This window comes from Camelus ferus, chromosome 2, assembly GCF_009834535.1.
Source record: "Camelus ferus isolate YT-003-E chromosome 2, BCGSAC_Cfer_1.0, whole genome shotgun sequence".
NCBI lineage: Eukaryota > Metazoa > Chordata > Mammalia > Artiodactyla > Camelidae > Camelus > Camelus ferus.
In genome coordinates, this window is record NC_045697.1 from 121,212,267 (window position 1) to 121,227,707 (window position 15,441).

The 15,441-nt window shown below is 39.3% G+C and overlaps 1 long non-coding RNA gene across 1 annotated transcript in view; it reads left to right on the forward strand.

The window, feature by feature from the left end:
* Positions 1–10,593: 10,593 nt before the first annotated feature.
* The window catches only part of LOC116659118, a 15,612-nt gene continuing 10,764 nt past the window's right edge, over positions 10,594–15,441 (forward strand). The window contains exons 1-2 of the long non-coding RNA XR_004314428.1: positions 10,594–10,607; positions 12,309–12,312. This is a non-coding gene — a long non-coding RNA (uncharacterized LOC116659118). The remainder of the gene's footprint in view (positions 10,608–12,308; positions 12,313–15,441) is intronic.

Here is a 15,441-nt window from a genome sequence, read left to right on the forward strand (position 1 = left end):
GTTGGCTCTGCCCCTTTTATAAAGGAATGTTGCCTATAGCCTGAAATATACAGGAGAGCCCATTCTCAAGGCTCTGACCTTTAAAGCTATGACACTTCTTCCATTCATGTAGAGATTAATTAAGAGTTGCAGAACAGAAAATAACAACTGTCTTGTTGGAGGGTTACAGGAACATTGTGACCAGACCTATGTGGACAGCTGGAAACATAAAGAAGGGATTCTGGCACCAAGAAGTGTGCAAAAAACCAGCCACATTCCTGCCCTTTTAGTATAAAAGAAGCCTAAATTCTAGCTTGGGTAAGACGATTCTTTCAGACACTAGTTCACCGTCTTCTCAGTTAGCTGGTTTTCCAAATAAAGTCGCTATTCCTTGCCCCACTGCCTCATCTCTTAATTTATTGGCCTGTCGTGCAGCAAGCAGTATGAGCTTGGACTCAGCAACAGACCTCACAGATGGTAGAGAACAAACCAGTGGTGACATATAGGAAGAAAGTGGGAGGGGCAAGATAGGGATAGGGAATTAAGAGGTGCAACCTATAATGCATAAAATCAATAATCTGCAAGGGTATATTCTATACCACAGGGGCTATAGCCAGTATTGTATCATAACTGTAGACGGAATATAACCTTTAAAAATTATAATCCTATGTTGTACACCTAAAACTAATTTAATATTGTACATCAGCTATCTCAATGGAAAAATCACATGCTTGTGTCAGAAGGCCTAACATCGTATATATAAATTAATATAATTCACATGATCTCAATAACAAATAGCATCATGATTCTTCTGGAAAGCGAGGGTGTGATTATGCCATGCATATAAAAAATAAACGAAGAATAGCCAGATACTGAAATGCATTATGACGCAAACAGATATTAAAATAGCACAATAAGAGGCTATAATTAAAGCAGTGCAGTGATGTAAGATGGTGATAACAGGCACAGATGGAGCAATGGAAGAGGACTAAGTCCAGATACAGATCCGAAGGGGATAGGGCAGTTTAGGAGATGCTAAAAGTCGCCTTTTAAATTAGTAACTATTCACAAATGGTGTTTGAAACAACTGAATGGCCACCTTGAAAAAAATAATTAACTTTTATTTCTATTTTATATACACCACCAAAATAAATGCCAGACTGATGGAAGATTTAAATGAATAAATATGGAATTATAAAAACACAAGGAACAATGGGAGAATGTTTTTTAACTCAGAGCGGAGTACTTGATTTCAGTCTTTAGATCAAAGTGTATCATCAGATGTCATGCTTCCTACTTGGAGCAAGTTGCTTAGCCCCTTAACAGAGACCATATTAATGTTGCTGTAAAACACTGTTTATGGAGACTGTCCTGCCACATCTCTCACTGTAACCTCGCCATGAAAAAATTCCTTCTAGGTTTTTCCTTCTAAGAAGTGCTCTGCTTCTCCTGAGGAACTCATGCATCAAGCTTTCCATGTAAGAACATCAATTCTGTGTCACTTTTTCTTTTGGCTACCTTGAAACTCCCAGTTAAATTTGAAACCTGGATCATTGTCTGTTATGACTACGATTCTTACTGTCTTTTTCTTTGTCCCAATTTTCTCTTTATAGTTCAGTATTATATATCCTTGAGTCATTACTATGAGCCACCTCACATCTACTATTAATATCCCAAAAGGCAAGGTATTAATAAATACAAATAGCACATCAGATTATCTCGTCTGATCCTCAGAAATGCCTGGTGTGGGGTAGAATAGTATTGCAACTTTTATCTCTGAATGGAAAAGTGTTATACCCTTAAAGGTCAGAGCCTTGAAAAGGGCTGTCCCGTATATTTCAGGATATAGGCAACACTCTTATTACAAAAGGTGCAGAACCAGCATGACTAAGCACAGGAAACTGTGCACAGGGTAAGCGCTAAAGGGACAGATCTAATATGGAGTCAGATTTGTTCTTCCCTATTACATAAACTGTTCTTTTTTCTCGAAGTGAGCTTTCTCTCCCCTCCAATCAAATGTCTGCAGATGCTTTAAAACCTTTCTTCATGCCTCCAGGCAGAACCCGAGGTCCTCTTAGGGGTCCGGGCAGGACAGTTCACCCATCAGTCACTACGCTCCTCCCTGTAGGTTATGTTTGTTTCTTTTATGAGAATAATGACAGATGGGTAAAGTTGAGTTCCCACATATACATTATTTTCATATAATATATTTATTCTTTGTCCATACGTTTTTCCTTCCAGTAGGGAGCTAGAGTCAATTATTATGTGTTCTCAGGGTTACTGTTGAGTTTTGCAGTTTATGATGAAAAAGTCAGATCTGGGAAGATCTGACTGTCCAGTGGTATTTAAAAACAAACACTAAGGAAGGAGAGTATGGTTCAAGTGGTAGAGCGCATGCTTAGCATGCACAAGATCCTAGGTTCGATCCCCGGTACCTCCTCTAAAAATAAAATAAATAAACCTAATTACCTCCCCACTCCACACCAAAAAAAAAAAAAAAAAAAAAAAAAGCCAACTATAAAGTTAAACTTGGATTGAAATAAAATAAAAACAAACACTAGTCTTAACACTGAAGAATGATAAAGCGGTGCTTACTGCTAAATTGTCATTACCGTGTGAGCAGGGATCTTTGACTTAGCTGGCATTATTTTTGTCTTCTCATTTCCCCACTGGTATATCTCAAATACATAGAACCACAGGGTAAGGACTCAATGAATCTTTGTTGATTAACAATGTTGATGAGAAAGTGGGTTATTACTTCTTGATTCAACCTGAATGACTACTATTTCCCAAAGATCTAAATGTTTTCCTATTGAGTGGAATCCCCTTGCTAATGACAAATTTTAAAACCATTGCCTTTTATACACAAAATGAATCATTGAATTTATATCTTTATGTTGAATAGTGTAATTGTGATTTACATACTTGAGTGTTCAGAAATTTAATTCTTGGTCTAAATAACTCGGCAAAATACTGCTTGATTACTTTCATGTGTGTTTGCAGGACTATTTCATTCAACCAACAAATATATATTGAAGCCTGATCTGAGTCAGATCTTGTTCTGGGAGTTGCACGTGTAAGCATAAGGGTTAAGAGCACAGACTTTGAATTGAGAACGTCTGATTCCAGTACTGGCTCTGCCATTAACTAGCTGTGTAACCTGGGCACGTTAAGTTCTCTACACCTCAGTTTCCTCATCAAAAAAATGGGAATAAAAATAGAATAGACATCTTAGAATTGTTATAAGGTTTAAATGAGTTCATATTTACAGAGTCCTTGGAACAATCCCTGGCAAATAGTAGGTACTATGTAAGTGCTTGTTAAATACAACATTAAAAATCAAAAGCTCTGCTACAGTATAGCTTCCATCATAGTGGGGATGAAACGGCTGGGAAAGCCAACAAATGGATAAGCAAGTAAATACACATTTTGTCCAGTGATGGTAAAGGTTATATAATAAAATAAAGTGGGGAACGGAGAGTGATAGGGTCAGCCTAGGAATTGCTTTTTCAGGTGGAGTAGACAGATAGTCTCTCTGATAAGATGAGGGATGAGTAAGGTGAAGAACTGAGCCATGAGGAGGTTAAGAACAATCACCCTTACATTACCAGGGTCCATTCTTTGAAGGTCATTATTAGTCATGTTCTCAGTCTGATTTGTGCGTGGTGCAATCTATCATTACAAGAGAGATACTCATTATAATGCTTTACTCAAAATCTAAATATAGGAATTAATTTGGAAACACTAAAAACAATCACCATAACATCTATTCTCAGATTTGTATTGTCTTTAAGTGGGTATAGATTCTTCTGTTCCACAAATATCAGAGGTGTCACATTATGTAATGACATCTTGGCTGTCAGGAAACCAAACCTCACAACTTCGTTTTGGGGAGGTTATTTTCTTTTAAGCTCTTGGGGGGGGGGACACTTTTTCCATCATTGTAGATTCCTCTGGCTTCTGAATAAATACCAGAAATAGTTTCTTTCCTAAATGACACCCACGAGTACTCTCATGTTCCACAAAAGCTTACAGATAGAACAGCAGTGCCTGGTAAGTGTCGTCTCCATCACACTGATTCAGTCAGGGTCCTGGGGCTCCCTCGTGGTTGAAAGAACCATTTGGGAAGAGTGCATATGCTGCCTCATTTCCTACCAGAAAATGATCCAGCCTCAAGGAGAACAGAATTCACCTTCTCTCCCATTCTGCTTTTCAATTTTGTGAATTAATATTTAAGAATTTAGTCATGGGATTATGGAGAGTGGTAGAAATAAAAGGAAAAAAGGGGTGGGGGGGGCCAAGAAAGGTAAATAGAAAATTCTTTTTATATCAGCTAAGTGTTCATCCTCTAAACCAGGGTTTCTCAATCTCAGCACTGTTGACATTTCAAGTCAGTAATCTTTGGTGTGGGAGCTGTCCTGTGCATTGTGGGATGTTCAGCAGCACTCTGGGCTTTTACACTAAATGCCAGTAGCATCCCCTCCCATCCCCTCATCCCCACCCATGTGATAACCAGAAATGTCTCCAGGCACTGCCAAATGTCCCATTGGAGGAAAATCGTCCCTGCTTGAGAACCACTGCTCTAAGCCTACTCTAATAGCACTTTTTGAATAAATTATTAATAATTTAAATTTAATCATGTATATATATATATATGTAAGCATGCATGTATGAATGAGAATTATCTCAGAGAACATTAAGCCAGTAATCCTAATTAACTAAACCAGTAGATTTCAAAATTTTTCCTCAAATTGTGTTTTATTTATTTACTTATACTCCTATCTCTCCCTTCCACAATTAGTTCCCCAATTCCCTGTGTCCCACAGTAAATCACAGAGTCTATGACAACCAATAAACAGCTGAACTCTTACCATGACTCTTGTTTTGACTAATTCTAATGTGAAAGTAAAAGAAATGATGCATAAAGTACCCAAAATATTTTAACTGATTTTAGTCAATAGCATCAATTTCTACCAGCACCTTAATAAAAGTGTTTTTAAAATTGCTAGGTTGAAAGATTTTCACATCACGTACTATGAGACTTTTATTGTGATTTGTTTCAGGTACTGAATCGAAACTAAAGGATATATGAGCTGGGAAGTGGGGAGTCAAGGGCATAATAATCAGCCGCTGAATCATACATACAAGCTTTTCTTTCCAGGAATAGGCAATAAATAAAAGCTAGAGAAACATAATAATACATCCATAAATACTGTGTGTGTTCTCTGTGTTCTGTTCTCTTCCCTGTGAATCGTAAAATTTGTTCTGAGGAGCCCAGGTTGTGTGGACATAATCACACCCTTTAGACTAAGAGACGTGTGAGGACAGAGAAAAATATTTCAGCAGCTTGAGAGAAAAAAATCCAAAACTTTAGGGCTCAGTCCCCTGCCAGGAGGCTGGCAAACCTCATGCAAAAGAGAGGCTACAAACTGCAAAAAGTAATTCTGCTTTTGTAAAGTTTGTGCTGGAGCTGACCCTGCTCCATACCTCCCCCACCTCTCTGCCCACTCTGTGTCTAACCCCAGCTTGTGATGGAATCCTTGTTTATTTTATTTATGTTTATTTAGCTTGGAAATTTCCAGCATCGATTTCTTGGTTGAGCTGCTTCTCCAGTCTTCAGCCCACAACTTTTGCCTCTTAGCTCACAGTCATTCTTCCCAGAAGTGCTCTTATTATCTCAAATAATGGGGAGCCAATGAGAAAGGGAAGAAGGGCCTACCTGGGAAGGTGAACATTGAATAATTACAATACAGAGGGACGAGTATTGTGAAAAGGAAATTATGGGGGGTCTTGTGGCTTGAACTATCCCCCCCAAAGATATATTGAACTTCTAACCCCCCAGTACCTATGAATGCACACCTATTTGGAAATAGTCTTTCCAGATAAAATCAAATTCGTTGTAGTCATTAAGGTGAGTGCTAATCCAGTATGATTGGCATCCTTGTAAGAAAAGGAAAACACTATCTAAACACAGAGATGCAGAGACACAGAGAGAAGGCCACCTGATGACAGAGGCAGAGGTCGGAGTGATGCAGCAAAAGCCAAGGAACGCCAGTGATGCTGGCCACTTCCAGAAGACAGGATGAGGCAAGGAAGGATTCCACCCAGAGAGAGCCCTGCTGACACCTTGGTTTTGACTTTCTAGCTTCCAGAACTGTGAGAAAAATAAATGTCTGTTGTTTTAAGTCACCAAGTTTGTGGTGTGCTGTCATGGCAGCCCCAGGACACTAGGACAGGGGTTACAGGAGCATAGAGCAGTGGGGGGTGACTCTCATCTGCAGTTCAGGCAAAAATCCCAAAGAATTTATATTTAAGCTGAAATCTGAAGAATGAGTAAGCATCTACTAGGAGAGAAGAGGAGGGGGAACTCTTCAGACAATAGGCATGGTGTATGGAAAGGCCTGAAGGCAAGAAAACCAAGATCTCATTAAATGACGAAAAAAAATTAACATGGCTGATGACCAAGTGTGACTGGAAGGATGGGCAGAGACGAGTCTGGAAATGGCACTGGATCCAAGTCAGGGAAGCCTCCAAATGACGTGTTGAAGAATTTTCACTTTATCCCGAAGAAGATGAGAAAGCACTGAAAATATCTGAGTAGAGAAGCTGTATCCTGAGGAATTGTGTTTGATTTAATCAAATAGTCCAGCCACAGCATGAAGAATGGACTGGATGGGAGCAAGACCCCAGGAGAGGAGGACAGTTAGCTACAGCAGTATTTATGTGAGCTATGGTGGTGGCCCAAACTAGGGTGGTAGTTACAGGATGAAAATGAATGGCCAAGTTTAAAGAATTAAGAGATATCTGGAGGACTGAGTCCATACGAGTTGATGACTGACTGGTATATGGAAATGAAGAAAAGGGAAGAGGACTTATTGATGAATCCAGACTTTCTGCCTGGTTGAGACAGTGGATGATGGCACCATTTTACTGAGAAAGAAAGAACACAAAAGGGGGAGCATGATGTTTGACGTGCTTGTGGAAATTCTAAGAGGAGGTGTCTATAATGCAGTTTAGATGAATTGGGCTCAGGAAAGGGGGTTAGAGTGTAATATAGATTTGGGACTCATTAGCACAGAGCTGAGAACTGCAGCTATGGAAAAGGATAAAGTAGGTGAGAGAAAAGATGTAGTGTGAGAAGAAAAGAATACCAAGAACAGACACAGAAGACACCAACTTTTAGTGGCATGCAAATCAATATGGAACTGAGAAAGGACTCGGCGGTGCTGTACACCTGAAACCAACATTCTAAATCAACTACACTTCAATTAAAAAATTTTTTTAAGAATTCATATTGGTTGGTCAAAGGGCAAGAGGAGAAGAGGTTAGAACGTGATGTTCTAGAAGATAAAGAAGCATTTCCAGAATGAGTCACAGTGTCAAATAATTCACAGATCGAGACTGTCAAAGTCACTAAAATTGTCAATGTGGCGCTAAAGAGTTTTCAGAGGCAGAATGGAGGCTAAGATTTCAGTGGATGGAGGAATCAGAGAGAAGTGAAATACATGAATTCTTTTAAAAATTTGTAGTGGTGGCAGAAGGCTACTGATGGAGCTTAGCTCAGAAAAGATGCAGGATTGATACACACTTTCAACATAAAGAGGCGGTAGAATCTTTGCTGGTAGGAAGGAGAGAACAGTATTGATGGGGCATCACTGATAACAGGAGATATAAGGTAGAAGTGATGGTTTAGGAAGGAAATTTTCAGAGAAGAGAGAGTTGGGGGTTTAGACCGCATGCAGAACAATCATCTCATCCTCTGAGACAAGAGGAAAGGAAGTGAGGGAGCCAAGGGAGGTTTGGGATAAGAGTTCCAGATTTATAATAAAGGGAAACTACTTAGTGTTCCTAGACTCTGAGCCGGTTGAGGAAACTTGATGGGAACTTGGATTCTCTCCCTCGGGGACAGGGTGCAGGTGTTCTAGGAGTGAAAAGTAGTATGTAGATAAATACTTAGTCAGAAGAGCTACTTGTCCCCTAGTATCCATTTTCTTCTTCTTCCTTTTAGTAATAGAAGCTGGAAATAGGTCTACCATCTAGAGATTACTTTTCTCTCTTTTCTTTCCATATAACCAGGTTCAAATTAATGAGGTATGAGAGGAACTACTGTGTGCAACTTCTGAGTCATCTCTTTAACTAAAATGCTTCTTGCTCTGAACTCTCTCTTTCGCCTTCCTAAGGTCAGGAGGATGTACAGAGATGTGAATTAGTCTAAAATATTCAGACAAGGACACACTATAGTGAATGGCAAAGCAATAAGGTGAGACATTGTGTCCATGGAGCTTGGCTGTGGATGAAACTCTTGTTTTTCTTAGTAAGATGGGTACAGATGGAAGACGTGGTTCAATTCTATTTGGACATTTTAAGTAATTCAGAGGAACAGAACTCATGAACAAATAGCTGAGAAAGGAAATAGTTTTTGTTTAAGTTAGGGTTGGACTTACCGCTATAACAAACAGATCTCAATATTCCGCACTTTATATGATAAAACTGTATTTCCTGATCACATAACAGTCTGACCTCTGGGTATGGCTGATCAGATAACTCTCCTCCCTGCAGCAGCAGGGACACAGAGTCCTTTTCATCTTGTGTTCTCTTCTTCAGTATCGGGTTTTTTCAAGGTCACCATGGGGATCATTTCCATTCCTGCCACCTAGAAGTGGAAAGAGCACGGAGGATTGTGTTTCAGAAGTGTCGGTTGACTCAGCCAGGACACAGCACATTCACTTCCGTGCACATCTGATTGGCAGAACTGAGTCAAAGAGCCTTACCTGACTGCAAGGAAAGCTGTGGAAGAGGCCCAGGGGGAGAGAATAAGCTTGGTGATCTCTTCTACCAAGTGAGCATAAAGTAACTATTGAAACCCTGTAGACTTGTATCTATCTCCTGGAATCTAGATCTTTTCATCCCTGTTGCCCCGCAGGTGCTTTGCATCCTCCATCCCTTTTAATGACAGGCATTAAAAAAGCAGATGCAAAGAATTGTTTTTATTAATAGAGCTTTAAATTTCTTATGAGATCTGTATAAAAATGTCATGATCATTTTACCACATATTCTCCCAAACCCGTGTCCTTTCCTATTCTGTGTCTCCAGTCATCCCCAACCGGTTTCATTGCCCTCAGAATTTAAAGTTACATCAGTAGCCAGGAAGCCACTCTATTCATGTTACCAGATTTTGTGATAATCCCAGAAATTTTAAGACTTACTCCCAATGTAGGGTATGAGACAGGCATGTAAGCAGACTGTACAATGTGATAAATGCTACAATAGAATTATGTGCAAGATGAAACAATAAAGTAGAAGGAGGAACTCCTAAATTAGGCAAAGAGGTGAGATGAATTCACAGATGAGAAAAAGGCTTTAGCTAAGCTTCAGAGGATGAAGATAGCTCACTAAGAGAGAAAGAATGTGTGAAGGGACAGAGACACGGTCAGATAATAGCAAGAAGTTCAGTTTGTCTGGACCAAAGAGTAAATGGGATGCATTACAGTAGAAGAGACAGTCGAGAGGTCACATTCGGATTATGAAAACGGCATGCATAGACTGAAGATCTTTGTTTTCTTCCTTTGTAAATTTGGGATGCTCTTAAAGAATAATTGCATAAGTAGTTAGCATATGGTGGCTAAGCTGGACAGTCTGAGACCGGAGACGGGAAGACTACCCAGAAATTTCTTCAACTGTCTAATTGAGAAATCATGGTGGATTGCATTAAGGTGATTCCAGAGAGAAAGAAATAGGAAATATACTGAGTATGTAGAGTATGAAACATGGTGAGAATTAGTGATAAGTATTAAGAAAGAGGACTTTGACATTAAGCCCTGGGTGTCTGGCTTAGATTCCTAGGAAAGAATGTAATGAAAGGAATATAATGAAGGAAGCAGATATCCCATCTTCCAAGGAGAAGATCAGGTATGATGGCTTCAACATGGCTAGACTGAGTTTGAGGTATGTAGAAGAATATCACCATCTGGAGATTCTCAGAGGAGATTTTATAGAATAGATCCATTCAAATATTCCCATTTCTCTGAGCCTCTGAGTCCTTCCTCAACACTGTGCCAAGGCAACTGTGGCATCTTCACCTCGTTTAATGTGGGCTGTTGTTTCTTCCAAACTTAGGAGCCATACTAGCAGTGTAAGAATGGTTCCAGGAGCCCTTGCCAGAGCGTCATAATCTAAGTCATTGGAGGATGACATATATCAATAAATTCATCCTTATCCAGCCTTACCTTCTGCCTCCACGCCCTGGTCCAGCTTCCTCAATATCCATTTCCACACCCCTGTCTAGGGATTACTGTTCTCCAGCACATCTACCCTGATGTTTCTATCCCAAGTCTCTGAGTCCCATCACTTTCCCATCAGGGTCTAGCTTTGGCTTAGAAGACTTGTCAAGGTTACAAATTCACTTCTTCCTTTCTGATATTCTGTTTTTCCTTTCTGAATTCAGGTCCAAGGACAGGGTTTATAAGAAACTTCAGAGACATAAGAACCAAATGCAATGAGTAGTTCTTGATTGGATTCTGAAGAAAACAGTTGTAAAAGACATTTTGGAAAAAAAATATAAAAATGTAAATAAGGATTGTGTGCTAAGTAGTACATATGATGGGGTTCTCGGCGGGGGTTTGTTTGGTGTGATGGCAGTGGTGTGGCTGTGCAAGAAGGAGTCCTTGTCTTTGAAGATGCAGGCTGTGGTATTCAGAGGGCAGAGCGTGGTGATGTACGTGGTTTCCTTTGGAATGCTTCAGCAAAAAAAAAAAAAAAAGAAGAAGCAAGTATGGCAGAACATCAACTATTGTTATATCCAAGTGTTGTAGATATGGGTGTCCATTATAGTATTCTCTCCACTTTTCTGCATGTTTGAAATTTTTTATAATAATAAGTAATAAAAGGTATTTATAGAGGAAGGAGAAGCTTATACAGGTGTGATAGGTCAAGATGAGGAAACGACCAGGAATCTCACAGTAGAAACCTTTAGGATGGAATGGTCCCAGAAGTGGTCCCAGAAGTGATGCCAAAACTGTCTCTCCGGTTCTTGGAGGATGACATACTGGGCAGCCTGCAAAGGGCTCTCCCCACTTACATGCAGAGGGAGGAAAGATTCCCTACTATAGGAGTCAATGCTCTGAAATGCTATTTCAAAGAAAATCAAACAAAATAAGAATATATCTGCTCCTAAATATAACACTTGCTTTCTCCCTCCTCCACAAATATTTCATTTTTAAATGAGCAATTAACTCTTCAAACTACCAAAATACCACACAAACTCTTTTCTACAATTCCTCCTTGTATCTTAGAATACGTTTAATCCTTGGAATGAAGTCCAAAACAGAATCACTTCATACTAAGTTCAATTTTAGTATTGAGATTCTACTGTACAGAGAGAAAAGTATTGCTCACATTGCTATTAGGACGCATAGTTTGTTCCAGGAGTCCCACCTCTGGGTATACATCCAAAGAAAACAAAATCATTATCCTGAAGAGATATCTGTACGCCCATATTCACTGCAGTATTATTCTCAATAGCCAGGTATAGAAACAATGTAAGTGTCCATCAACAGATGAATGAATGAAGAAGAAAATGTTATATATATATATATATATATATATATATAAATGATATAATATATAAAAATATATATAATGACATATTTTTTCAGCCTTTAAAAAAGAAGGATGTCCTGCCATTTGTGATGACATAGAATAACTTGAAGGGCATTATGCTAAGTGAAATAAGACAGACAAATATTGAATATATGACTTATATGTGGAATCTAAAAAGAAAAGAAAGAAAAAAGTCAAATCTACAAACAGAGTAGAACGGTGGCTGCCAGGGGGGGTGGGGGGTGGAAATTATAGAGAGGCTGGTAAAAGGGTACAAACTTTCAGGTGTAAGATGAGTAAGGTTTGAAGATCTAATGTGTAACATGGTGACTATAGTTGATAATACTGTATTATGTAATTGAAATTGTTAAGAGAGTGAAACTTAAATGTTCTCACCAAGAAAAGAAAAAAGCATGAGGCAATGGGTATGTTAACTCGATGCTAGAAAACTTTGCACAGTGTATTCATATATCAAATCATCACTTTGTACACTTTAAATACATTACCATTTTAATTTATTTGTCAATTACATTTCAACAAAGCTGAAGGGGAAAACAGGAACATAGTTGTTGGTCAGATTAAATCCATCACATAAATTATCTTTCCTTCCACAAGTTACCTCTGTCTTTGAACTTGAGACTTTTTGAGTCTCAGATTCCAGAATCTTAATTACCACAAGTAGATTTCCAGGGGCTTAGACCATGAAGTCACAGAATTCCTAAAATATTGAGTGGTGTTCTGCCTGATGTGCTATATGCTTGACATCTTCACCTTGTAACAATTTAACATCCATATGAAACTTCTGTATTCTCACTTTTCATCTCATGGTGAAATATGCTCTTTCTATGTCTTCCCAAAGATTTAAATTATTTTCCTATAACACACTGAGGAGGACAATTCTGATACAATTTCTCCTTCGGCAGACACTAAATATATAATTTCTCTTACTTGCTTCCAATTCTGGAAAACTTAGTTTTTGTTCTTTTTCCTCCCAACATAGAGTGAACATTTGAACCCATTTCTGCTTTTTCAAATAGAAAAACTGAGGCAAAGACCACATTACCTTCTTAATTATTAGCACAGTCATTACTTCTTAATTATTAACATAATCATTACCTTTGGATGAACTAAAACATTTTAGCTCCCCTGAAGACTTGAAAATTTTGAGTTTATGTTTTTAAAAAAACTGTTTCTGAATTTTAAAAATCAGAAAGGGATTGGACTGTTGCCCGCAGGCTTCCCTGGAGCTATGTAAAATTTCAGTGCCAGACATGGGTAACTCAGAGGCAAGTAAATTCTCCTTATATAATCCCAATGTTCAAATGCTGGCATGTAAACTGGATCTTTTGTTATCTATAAGAGTAAGAAGGCATATGGTAAAGACAGCCTTTTCAGAGCCCTTTATGCTCATTTCAGGAATACAACACATCTTATTCCAAAATGCAGAGCTCAACATTAAAACCACCCACAGATTTTACCTGTTGAGGAGAGGGGTGAGAGATGGGGGCAGACTGTAAGGGAGAAGTCAGTTACTTGAGGGAAGCCAAGAGCACCATGAGAAACAGAGAAACTCCCAACAGCCGGGTCAGTACCAGTCAAGGCAAAAGAGGACAGAGGTAGGTGTGGAGTAGGGAACATGGGACAGATGCAGAAACAGGGCCTCCAGGTCTGGCTGTTATTTACATGATAGAGGAATTCACGTATTACAAATAGCTCTCACATAGATGGCTTTATTCCAGACCTTATCGTGGGCAGGCAGGCATTATTAACTACATATTGCCCTCAGTGGTACAGAGACTCAGAAGCAGGCCATGAGCTGTGGCCCTTCTCTAAAGGAACAGAACTTATAAGCAGAATCCAGATCTTCCCACCACAAGCCAGGACTCTTCCCAGGACCTCCGATTTGGACTCCACTGTCAAAACCAGAGGCACTGAACTTCACGGCAACTGTGACAATTTCTCTTACTTACCAGTACAAATTTTAGATGTTTCATCAGTTTAGGATCCTGTTTGTTTCTTTATTCTGCTTGGAAGGAAATCTGATTCCAACAGATACACAGATGTAAATGGTAACAATTTTTTTAATAGCTCCCCTTGCAATTTCAGGAAAACTCCAATTAAACAAAGATAGCAGGAAAAGCTTTTTTCCCAATAACTGCCCAAAAATGAGATCAGCTGGCAGAACAAAGTATAGCCTCCCTGCTATCATTGATTGTCTCCAACAGTGAAGGTACAGAATTCAATTCAATGTGCCTGTTTTTAGATAGTGTCTGTGTGTGTACACACACACGTATGTAGATATATATAGATATATAGCGATACATATAAATATAATGACAAAATTAGAATTTGGAAAACAAGGTATTATGCTATGTGTGTGCCACCAAGGTTTGCTCTGAGTCTTTGAAGAAACAATGGAGGAAATAATCAGATGACTTGATCAGCGGGAAATGGATTGTACAAAAAGGCTGTGACAGACGCTTACCATGCTGTAGAATTGGCCTTAGATAGTGATACTCTTGTGTCTGCACTTTTATGAATGAATGAGTAAACAAATGAGTTCATTCATTTTTATTTGAAGAAATCAATCCAGAAATATTTACTGAGTAAATTTTGCTTGCAAAAAGCCCCGTGCTGTGAACTTGAGGGCTATAAAGACACTGTCTAAATAGAAGTTAAGGCTGAAGTATGAACAGGAATAGATAAGCCACCTTACAGAGAAGTGAATGATTCATCCCTTGAGAGAAGTCTGAACCATAAGTAGTCAAGGGATTTCGAAGTCACTTCCATTCCAGGGCTCAGGAAGAGCTTTGTTGTAGTTGGGGTTCTGCTAGCCTTTGACGGACAACTAGATTGAAACAGGACTCAGAAAAATGGAAGACAGGACTTGCAGGCAGAGCAGCTAACCCAAACCACTTCACAGGAAAAAAATTAATAATTTTTAAGGCAGGCTATAGCCTTTGGTTGGGGGGCTGTGTTATCTCACAGACTGCAGAGTTTGAACTTTATCTGAGAGGTAAGAGGGAGCCACAGGAAGCTTTGAGGGAAGAGAGTAGTAGTTGTGCAAGATGATTAGAGACTTGGAAAATAAGGTACTAGTCCAGGTATGCAGTGACAAAATCTGACAGAGAGTAGGTGCGGGGGAAAGGGAAAGGCAAGTGAAGCGAGGAGGAAAATGACGTAATCACCAGCCAGAGCGCTGAATAGACTTTGCGCCCCCTAGAGGACGGAGATTGTATCGTATTCATCACACTACCTGACACTTCACAAGCTCTGGGTATTTGCGGAGTGAATACAGAAGGCAAGGGACGGGAAGGATTTTAATTATTGCACTTTTGAACGTGGGCCACTTAGAAGAAAATGGCGCTGTTCACTAAAATGGGAAAATTGGTGGTGAGAAAATTCTGATAAACAAACAACTAAAATGAAATGTGATGATGATGTGGAACTGGAGTATCTCTGCTCTTCGGTTCCTCTTAAACACCCCTGATCTGTAACTGACCTACAAAATTATTTTTTAGGTCCTATTAGCAGTTCTGCAATAACAGGAGTCATTCCTTTGTTCATGATCGTTGTCTTCTTTCCTAAGTTCCTTGCACGCATTAAAAACTGTGACTCTATGAAGTAATTAAGACGATGAAGGGGGGGAAATGGACTGATTGTGTTTTGCCTGAAACTGCAGCATGAAAAAGGCCCAGTAGGTGGGCGTGCTGTCTGGCCATGCTTAACATCCAAGGAGATAAAAGATAACCCCTGGCAAGGTTCCACAGACCTCAGATTTTAAGGACCTGCATTTATACCAAACACGAAATGTATCTGGGATGCCTCGGGCTGTATCACAGGTACAGAGAAGGGGTTAAACGT